The sequence below is a fragment of the Pristiophorus japonicus genome, chromosome 22 (genome assembly GCF_044704955.1).
Source record: "Pristiophorus japonicus isolate sPriJap1 chromosome 22, sPriJap1.hap1, whole genome shotgun sequence".
Classification (NCBI taxonomy): domain Eukaryota; kingdom Metazoa; phylum Chordata; class Chondrichthyes; family Pristiophoridae; genus Pristiophorus; species Pristiophorus japonicus.
In genome coordinates this window covers 41,750,644-41,760,594 of record NC_091998.1, presented here as the reverse complement: position 1 = coordinate 41,760,594, position 9,951 = coordinate 41,750,644, and the positions used below count along the sequence as shown (strand labels likewise).

The following is a 9,951-nucleotide window of genomic DNA, read 5'->3' as shown; positions in this document are numbered from 1 at the left end:
TTGGTGCAGCTGCAATGTGTACAGTTGGGTTTCCAGGTTTTTTTTTAACTTCCCCCGAAACAATGCCCCTGTGGACGGGTCAGAGAGCGAGGGGTCGATATAAAAAGCTCCCGCGATAACAGGGGCTTTCCTGGTGCCCCAACTAATCACTGAGTCCTAGTCAATCCCCAAACTTCTAGAGGAAGGATAAATAAGGCGTAGCAAAAAAAAAGGCTTTTTGCAAAAGATTGCACAGGCTCTCAAAAATGGGGAAGTCAGAGAAAAATGTCTTTATCTGTTACTAAACCGCACCCACCAATAAGTTCAGCCCTTTCAAACTCTGCAAGATATTTGCATGCAGTGACACTCCTCCTGTCTCTCTCTCTCTCTCCCAGCTGCACTGAAACTCGGCTAAACTCTTCAAATACATTTTTTTTCTCTAAGTTTTGTGGCTGATATAATCTGATCAGTGCCCCCACATTAGAAAAAAAAAGGTCTGATCTTACAGTTAGCAGTCCCCAGTTACAGCTCACGTTCATATCCGGGCTGGGTGTATATTACTTTGGTGACTAGTTGTGTCTTCATATAATTTCACCCGGAAAAAGCGAGACAGCCACAGAGAGAGAGAGAGCATTCTTTTGATCACAAATTAATCTGCCGTGTTTAAGGTTGAGAAGGTTGGAATTTTTTTTGGGGGGTTGTTGCAAGACTTTCATCTCCACATTCGGAGCAGACACGTCCCCTGTGCCAAGGCTGCTGAGAGGGGAGCTGAAACCCAGTGATTTCTCTTTCTGATCTGGGTGAGTTTGCGAAATATATTGCTCGTTTTACTCCTGTACAAGTGTGTGTGTGTGTGTGTGTGTGTGTGACAATTGCATTTTGGCAAGGCGCAGCGTTTTGGTTCGACGAGTCTCCTTGGACAAAAGCAAGCAGAGGTGTAAAAGTTGCAAGGGCTGGATTTAGTTCATGCATTTTGCTGGATTCTGCATTTTTTGCACCATTTATTCGAGCCCTTTCCCCCCCCCCCAACCCCTCTTTTTTTGGGGGAGGGGTGTGTGTTGCTGAACTTTTGGTGCAAAAATGCACTCACGCTGCCGCGTCCCAGTTGCCAGCCAACAGTAAACGTTGCAACTTAAGATCTTTGAAGCCAGGATTGTTAAGTATTGGCTGGGTTGACCCCCTCCCCAAAAAAACGCATTTTGAGGCTTGCGATGGTTCTGAGGTTATAAAACGTGATATGCGTGCAGTGCTGCAAGGTTTCAATTTGGGACACACACCAATCTGTCCAGCTGCAGAAACTCTGACTGCATTGTCAGGGTGTGTGTGTGGGGGGAGGGATATAGGAGGGTTGTGTGTGTGTGTGTGTGTGGGGGGGGGGCGGTGTATGGGGAGGGATGTAGGTGGGTTGTGTGTGTGTGTGGTGTGTGTGGGGGGGGGGGGTGGTGTGTGTGTGTGTGGGGGGGTGTGTATGGGGAGGGGTATAGGGGGGTTGTATCTGTGTGTGTGTGGGGGGGGGTGGTGTGTGTGTGTGTGTGGGGGTGTGTGTATGGGGAGGGGTATAGGGGGGTTGTATCTGTGTGTGGGGGGGGGTTGTGTAGGGGGATTGTGTGTGTATGTGGAAGGGTATAGGGGGGGTTATGTGTGTGTGTGTGTGGGGGGGGTGTAGGGGGGTTGTGTGTGTGTATGGGGAGGGGTATGGGGGGGTTATGTGTGTGTGTGTGGGGGGGGATAGGGGGGGTTGTGTGTGTGTATGGGGACGGGTATGGGGGGATTATGTGTGTGTGTGTGTGTGTAGGGGGGTTGTGTGTGTATGGGGAGGGTATAGGGGGGTTGTGTGTGTGTATGGGGACGGGTATGGGGGGGTTATGTGTGTGTGTGTGTGTGTGTGTAGGGGGGTTGTGTGTGTATGGGGAGGGGTATAGGGGGTTGTGTGTGTATATGGGGAGGGGTATAGGGGGGTTCTGTGTGTGTATGGGGAGGGGTATGGGGGGTTGTGTGTGTGTATGGGGAGGGGTATAGGGGGGTTGTGTGTGTGTATGGGGAGGGGTATAGGGGGGTTGTGTGTGTATATGGGGAGGGGTATAGGGGGGTTGTGTGTGTGTATGGAGAGGGGTATAGGGGGGTTGTGTGTGTGTATGGGGAGGGGTATGGGGGGGTTGTGTGTGTGTGGGGGGGGGTGTAGGGAGGTTGTGTGTGTGTTGGGGTGGGGTGGGGGGTGCAGTAGAGCAATGCCCCACAGCAATGGGTGTGACATGACATGACATTCGTACAAGCCATGAATTCCAAGGCGCAATACCCCGATGATGCACTATCTCCTGTTATATCAACGCAAATTCCACCAAATTGTATCACGGCGTCAATCAGCTGGCATATTCATGCTAATGGCGAGTCGCTGCAGACTGGAGAGGGTACAGAGGAGATTAACGAGGATGTAGTCAGGACTGGAGAATTTTAGCTATGAGGAAAGTTTGAATAGGCTGGGGTTGTTTTCTTTGGGACAGAGGAGGCTGAAGGGAGATTTAATAGAGGTGCATAAAATGATGAGGGCCGAGATAGAGTGGATAGGAAGGACCTATTTCCCTCAGCAGAGGGGTCAACAACCAGGGGGCATAGATTTACAGTAATTGATAGAAGGATTGGAGGGGACTTGAGAACTATTTTCACCCACAGTGTGGTGGGGTCTGGAACTCACTGCCTGAAAGGGTGGTAGAGGCAGAAACCCTCACCACATTTAAAAAGTACTTGGACGTGCACCTGAAGTGCCGTAACCTACAGGGCTACGGACCGAGAGCTGGAAAGTGGGGTTTGGCTGGAGAGCTGTTTTTCATCCAGCGTGGACATGATGGACCGAAATGGCCCCTTTCTGTGCCGTACATTTCTATGATTCTGTGATTTTCTTTGTGACAACGATCCTTATTTTGTCTGATTTTTCTCCCCTGTTCCCATTAAGATTAGTTTGTAACAACCGGCTTTAAAACAAATGAGATCTCGGGTTGTGGGCGTCGCTGGCAAGGCCAGTCCCCAGGTGTCCTCAGAAGAGGGTAATGGGCGCCCTGTCTCTGAACCGCTGCAGCCCTCGAGGTGCCAGTGCTCCCATGACAGCACTAGGGTGGAGCAGTAGCAGAAAGTTCAGAGGGAGGGCAAATATTGAAGGAGTCGGTTGCCCCCAGCCCCCTTCTCACACACTTCCTGGCCAACCTAGTGCTACATGCTAGTCAGAGTAGGAATCGCAGAATCGCGCAGATAAATATATGGCTTGAGCAATGGTGCAGCAGGGAGGGATTCAAATTCCTGGGGCATTGGAACTGGTTCTGGGGGAGGTGGGACCAGTACAAAGTGGACGGTCTGCACCTGGGCAGGACCGGAACCAATGTCCTAGGGGGAGTGTTTGCTAGTGCTGTTGGGGAGGAGTTAAACTAATATGGCAGGGGGGATGGGAATCAATGCAGGGAGACAGAGGGAAACAAAAAGGAGACAAAAACAAAAGACAGAAACGAGATGAGGAAAAGTGGAGGGCAGAGAAACCCAAGACAAAAAACAAAAAGGGCCACTGTACAGCAAAATTCTAAAAGGAAAAAGGGTGTTAAAAAAACAAGCCTGAAGGCTTTGTGTCTTAATGCAAGGAGTATCCGTAATAAGGTGGATGAATTAACTGTGCAAATAGATGTTAACAAATATGATGTGATTGGGATTACGGAGACGTGACTCCAGGATGATCAGGGCTGGGAACTCAACATCCAGGGGTATTCAACATTCAGGAAGGATAGAATAAAAGGAAAAGGAGGTGGGGTAGCATTGCTGGTTAAAGAAGAGATTAATGCAATAGTTAGAATGGACATTAGCTTGGATGATGTGGAATCTATATGGGTAGAACTGCAGAACACCAAAGGGCAAAAAACGTTAGTGGGAGTTGTGTACAGACCTCCAAACAGAAGTAGTAATGTTGGGGAGGGCATCAAACAGGAAATTAGGGTTGCATGCAATAAGGGTGCAGCAGTTATAATGGGTGACTTTAATATGCACATAGATTGGGCTAACCAAACTGGAAGCAATAAGGTGGAGGAAGATTTCCTAGAGTGCATAAGGGATGGTTTTCTAGACCAATATGTCAAGGAACCAACTAGGGGGGAGGCCATCTTAGACTGAGTGTTGTGTAATGAGAGAGGATTAATTAGCAATACCATTGTGCGAGGCCCCTTGGGGAAGAGTGACCATAATATGGTGGAATTCTGCATTAGGATGGAGAATGAAACAGTTAATTCAGAGACCATGGTCCAGAACTTAAAGAAGGCTAACTTTAAAGGTATGAGGCGTGAATTAGCTAGGATTGATTGGTGAATGATACTTAAGGGGTTGACTGTGGATGGGCAATGGCAGACATTTAGAGACCGCATGGATGAACTACAACAATTGTACATTCCTGTCTGTCGTAAAAATAAAAAAGGGAAGGTGGATCAACCGTGGCTATCGAGGGAAATCAGGGATAGTATTAAAGCCAAGGAAGTGGCATACAAATTGGCCAGAAATAGCAGTGAACCCGGAGACTGGGAGAAATTTAGAACTCAGCAGAGGAGGACAAAGGGTTTGATTTGGGCAGGGAAAATGGAGTACGAGAAGAAGCTTGCAGGGAACATTAAGACGGAATTCATAGAATGCATACGGGATTGTTTCTTAGAACAGTATGTAACAGAGCCGACAAGGGAGAAAGCCATTTTGGATCTGGTCCTGTGTAACGAGACAGGAAAAATAAACGATCTCCTCGTAAAAGATCCTCTCGGAATGAGTGATCACAATATGGTTGAATTTGTAATACAGATTGAGGATGAGGAAGTTGTGTCAGAAACGAGCGTACTATGCTTAAACAAAGGGACTACAGTGGGATGAGGGCAGAGTTGGCTAAAGTAGACTGGAAACAAGGACTAAACGGTGGCACAATTGAGGAACAGTGGAGGACTTTTAAGGAGCTCTTTCATAATGCGCAACAAAAATATATTCCAGTGAAAAAGAAGGGCGGCAAGAGAAGAGATAACCAGCCGTGGATAACCAAGGAAATAAAGGAAAGTATCAAATCAAAGACCAATGCGTATAAGGTGGCCAAGGTTAGTGGAAAACTAGAGGATTGGGAAGATTTTAAGCAACAGCAAAGAATGACTAAAAAAGCAATAAAGAAAGGGAAGATAGATTACGAAGGTAAACTTGCGCAAAACATAAAAACAGATAGTAAAAGCTTTTACAGATATATAAAACGGAAAAGAGTGACTAAAGTAAATGTTGGTCCCTTAGAAGATGAAAAGGGGGATTTAATAATGGGAAATGTGGAAATGGCTGAGACCTTAAACAATTATTTTGCTTCCGTCTTCACAGTGGAAGACACAAAAACCATGCCAAAAATTGCTGGTCATAGGAATGTGGGAAGGGAGGACCTTGAGATGATCACTATCACTAGGGAGGTAGTGCTGGACAGACTAATGGGACTGAAGGTAGACAAGTCCCCTGTTCCTGATGAAATGCATCCCAGGGTATTAAAAGAGATGGCGGAAGTTATAGCAGATGCATTTGTTAGAATCTACCAAAATTCTCTGGACTCTGGGGAGGATTGGAGAGCAGCTAATGTAACGCCTCTGTTTAAAAAAGGGGGCAGGCAAAAGGCAGGTAACTATAGGCTGGTTAGTTTAACATCTGTAGTGGGGAAAATGCTTGAAACTATCATTAAGGAAGAAATAGGGGGACATCTAGATAGGAATAGTGCAATCAAGCAGACGCAGCATGGATTCATGAAAGGGAAATCATGTTTAACTAACTTACTGGAATTCTTTGAGGATATAACGAGCATGGTGGATAGAGGTGTACCGATGGATGTGGTGTATTTAGATTTCCAAAAGGCATTCGATAAGGTGCCACACAAAAGTTTACTGCAGAAGATAAAGGTACGCAGAGTCAGAGGAAATGTATTAGCATGGATAGAGAATTGGCTGGCGAACAGAAAGCAGAGAGTCGGGATAAATGGGTCCTTTTCCGGTTGGAAATCAGTGGTTAGTGGTGTGCCACAGGGATCAGTACTGGGACCACAACTGTTTACAATATACATAGATGACCTAGAAGAGGGGACAGAGTGTAGTGCAACAAAATTTGCAGATGACACTAAGATTAGTGGGAAAGCGGGTTGTGTAGAGGACTCAGAGAGGCTGCAAGGAGATTTGGATAGGTTAAGCGAATGGGCTAAGGTTTGGCAGATGGAATACAATGTCGGAAAGTGTGAGGTCATCCACCTTGGGGGAAAAAAAAACAGTAAAAGGGAATATTATTTGAATGGGGAGAAATTGCAACATGCTGTGGTGCAGAGGGACCTGGGGGTCCTTGTGCATGAATCCCAAAAAGTTAGTTTGCAGGTACAGCAGGTAATCAGGAAGGCAAATGGAATGTTGGCCTTCATTGCGAAAGGGATGGAGTACAAAAGCAGGGAGGTGTTGCTGCAACTGTATAAGGTATTGGTAAGGCCGCACCTGGAGTACTGCGTGCAGTTTTGGTCACCTTACTTAAGGAAGGATATACTAGCTTTGGAAGGGGTACAGAGACGATTCACTAGGCTGATTCGAGAAATGAGGGGGTTACCTTATGATGATAGATTGAGTAGACTGGGTCTTTACTCCTTGGAGTTCAGAAGGATGAGGGGTGATCTTATAGAAACATTTAAAATCATGAAAGGGATAGACAAGATAGAGGCAGAGAGGTTATTTCCATTGGTGGGGGAGACTAGAACTAGGGGGCACAGCCTCAAAATACGGAGGAGCCAATTTAAAACCGAGTTGAGAAAGAATTTCTTCTCCCAGAGGGTTGTGAATCTGTGGAATTCTCTGCCCAAGGAAGCAGTTGAGGCTGGCTCATTGAATGTTTTCAAGTCAAAGATAGATAGATTTTTCAGCAAAAAGGGAATTAAGGGTTACGGGGAGCGGGCGGGTAAGTGGAGCTGAGTCCACGACCAGATCAGCCATGATCTTATTGAATGGCGGAGCAGGCTCGAGGGGCTAGATGGCCTACTCCTGTTCCTAATTCTTATGTTCTTATGGATTGCAAAAATTTCTATAGATATGTAAAGAGAAAAAGGTTAGTAAAGATAAACGTAGATCCCCTGCAGTCAGAATCAGGGGAAGTCATAATGGGGAACAAAGAAATGGCGGACCAATTGAACAAGTACTTTGGTTCGGTATTCACTAAGGAGGACACTAACAACCTTCCGGATATAAGAGGGGTCAGAGTGTCTAGTAAGGAGGAGGAACTGAGGGAAATCCTTATTAGTCGGGAAATTGTGTTGGGGAAATTAATGGGATTGCAGGCCGATAAATCCCCAGGGCCTGATGGACTGCATCCCAGAGTACTTAAGGAGGTGGCCTTGGAAATAGTGGATGCATTGACAGTCATTTTCCAACATTCCATTGACTCTGGATCAGTTCCTATCGAGTGGAGGGTAGCCAATGTAACCCCACTTTTTAAAAAAGGAGGGAGAGAGAAAACAGGGAATTATAGACCGGTAAGCCTGACATCGGTCATGGGTAAGATGATGGAATCAATTATTAAGGATGTCATAGCAGCGCATTTGGAAAGAGGTGACATGATAGGTCCAAGTCAGCATGGATTTGTGAAAGGGAAATCATGTTTGACAAATCTTCTGGAATTTTTTGAGGATGTTTCCAGTGGACAAGGGAGAACCAGTTGATGTGGTATATTTGGACTTTCAGAAGGCTTTCGACAAGGTCCCACACAGAAGATTAATGTGCAAAGTTAAAGCACATGGGATTGGGGGTAGTGTGCTGACATGGATTGAGAACTGGTTGTCAGACAGGAAGCAAAGAGTAAGAGTAAATGGGTACTTTTCAGAATGGCAGGCAGTGACTAGTGGGGTACCGCAAGGTTCTGTGCTGGGGTCCCAGCTGTTTACACTGTACATTAATGATTTAGACAAGGGGATTAAATGTAGTATCTCCAAATTTGCGGCTGACACTAAGTTAGGTGGCAGTGTGAGCTGCGAGGAGGATGCTATGAGGCTGCAGAGCGACTCGGATAGGTTAGGTGAGTGGGCAAATGCATGGCAGATGAAGTATAATGTGGATAAATGTGAGGTTATCCACTTTGGTGGTAAAAACAGAGAGACAGACTATTATCTGAATGGTGACAGATTAGGAAAAGGGGAGGTGCAACGAGACCTGTGTGTCATGGTACATCAGTCATTGAAGGTTGGCATGCAGGTACAGCAGGCGGTTAAGAAAGCAAATGGCATGTTGGCCTTCATAGCGAGGGATTTGAGTACAGGGGCAGGGAGGTGTTGCTACAGTTGTACAGGGCCTTGGTGAGGCCACACCTGGAGTATTGTTTTGGTTTTGGTCTCCTAACTTGAGGAAGGACATTCTTGCTATTGAGGGAGTGCAGCGAAGGTTCACCAGACTGATTCCCGGGATGGCAGGACTGACCTATCAAGAAAGACTGGATCAACTGGGCTTGTATTCACTGGAGTTCAGAAGAATGAGAGGGGACCTCATAGAAACGTTTAAAATTCTGATGGGTTTAGACAGGTTAGATGCAGGAAGAATGTTCCCAATGTTGGGGAAGTCCAGAACCAGGGGTCACAGTCTAAGGATAAGGGGTAAGCCATTTAGGACTGAGATGAGGAGGAACTTCTTCACCCAGAGAGTGGTGAACCTGTGGAATTCTCTACCACAGAAAGTTGTTGAGGCCAATTCACTAAATATATTCAAAAAAGAGTTAGATGTCGTCCTTACTCCTAAGGGGATCAAGGGGTATGGTGAGAAAGCAGGAATGGGGTACTGAAGTTGCATGTTCAGCCATGAACTCATTGAATGGCGGTGCAGGCTAGAAGAGCCGAATGGCCTACTCCTGCACCTATTTTCTATGTTTTTATGTTTCTAAACACTGAGGGGCGGCGGTAGTGGAAGCTTGGGAGCAGGTCACCTTCCCGCTCAGTGACCGTGATGACCAAAACATAAGAACATAAGGAATAGGAGCAGAAATCGGCCATTCGGCCCCTCTAGCCTGCTCCACCATTCAATAAGATCATGGCTGACCTTCAACCTCAACTCCACTTTCCTGCCCCATCCCATGATTCCCTTACTATCCCAAATTCTATCGATCTCCATCTTGAATATACTCAACGATTGAGCCTCCACAGCCATTTGGCGTAGAGAATTCTAAAGATTCACCACCCTCTGAGTGAAGAAGTTTCTCCTCATCTCAGTCCTAAATGGCCGACCCCTTATTCTGAGACTGTGACCCCTGGTTCTAGACTCCGCAGCCCGGGGAAACATCCTCCCTGCATCTACCCTGTCAAGCCTTGTAAGAACTGTGTATATTTCAATGAAATCATCTCTCATTCTTCTAAACTCTAAAGAATATTGGCCTGGTCTACTCAGTCTCTCCTCATAGGGCAGTCCCCTCTCAAAGAGTGAAAAAAAGATCTTAAGAGAAAGGTATGCATTTCCACTATCAAAATTACTAACGGCAATCACAGTTGAACTTAAACCTATTCACAATGTTTTCTGACTTCAAAGTATAACGCACTCTCCACAAGCAGGAATGCAATAGAAATATAATAACAGCAGTAAATTCCTACTTACACCAGTTGTAAAAACACATTGCCGTATGGAATACTTTTACACTTGTTTTTTATTGTGATACTATAACACACAAGGCTTGTACAGACAAGTTACATTTGAAAATGTTAAAAGAAAGACTTGCATTTCTATAGCGCCTTTCATGACCTCAGGATTTCCCAAAGCGCTTTACAGCCAATGAAGTACTTTTTGAAGTGTGTAGTCACTGTTGTAATGTAGGAAATGCGGCAGCAAAATTGCGCACAGCAAGCTCCCACAAATAGCAACGGGATGATGATCAGATAAGAAGTTTCTGTTATGTAAATGTACCAAATAAAAAAATACCGATGAAGATTAAAGATTATATGCC

General features: G+C 45.8%; 1 protein-coding gene across 1 annotated transcript in view; it reads left to right on the top strand.

Moving 5' to 3' along the window:
* The first annotated feature begins 319 nt into the window (after positions 1–319).
* LOC139234969 (pleckstrin homology domain-containing family A member 2-like) overlaps positions 320–9,951 on the top strand; it is a 138,230-nt gene continuing 128,598 nt past the window's right edge. Inside the window, exon 1 of the mRNA XM_070865962.1 lies at positions 320–779. The gene's annotated coding sequence lies outside the window, so the exon portion shown is untranslated. The remainder of the gene's footprint in view (positions 780–9,951) is intronic.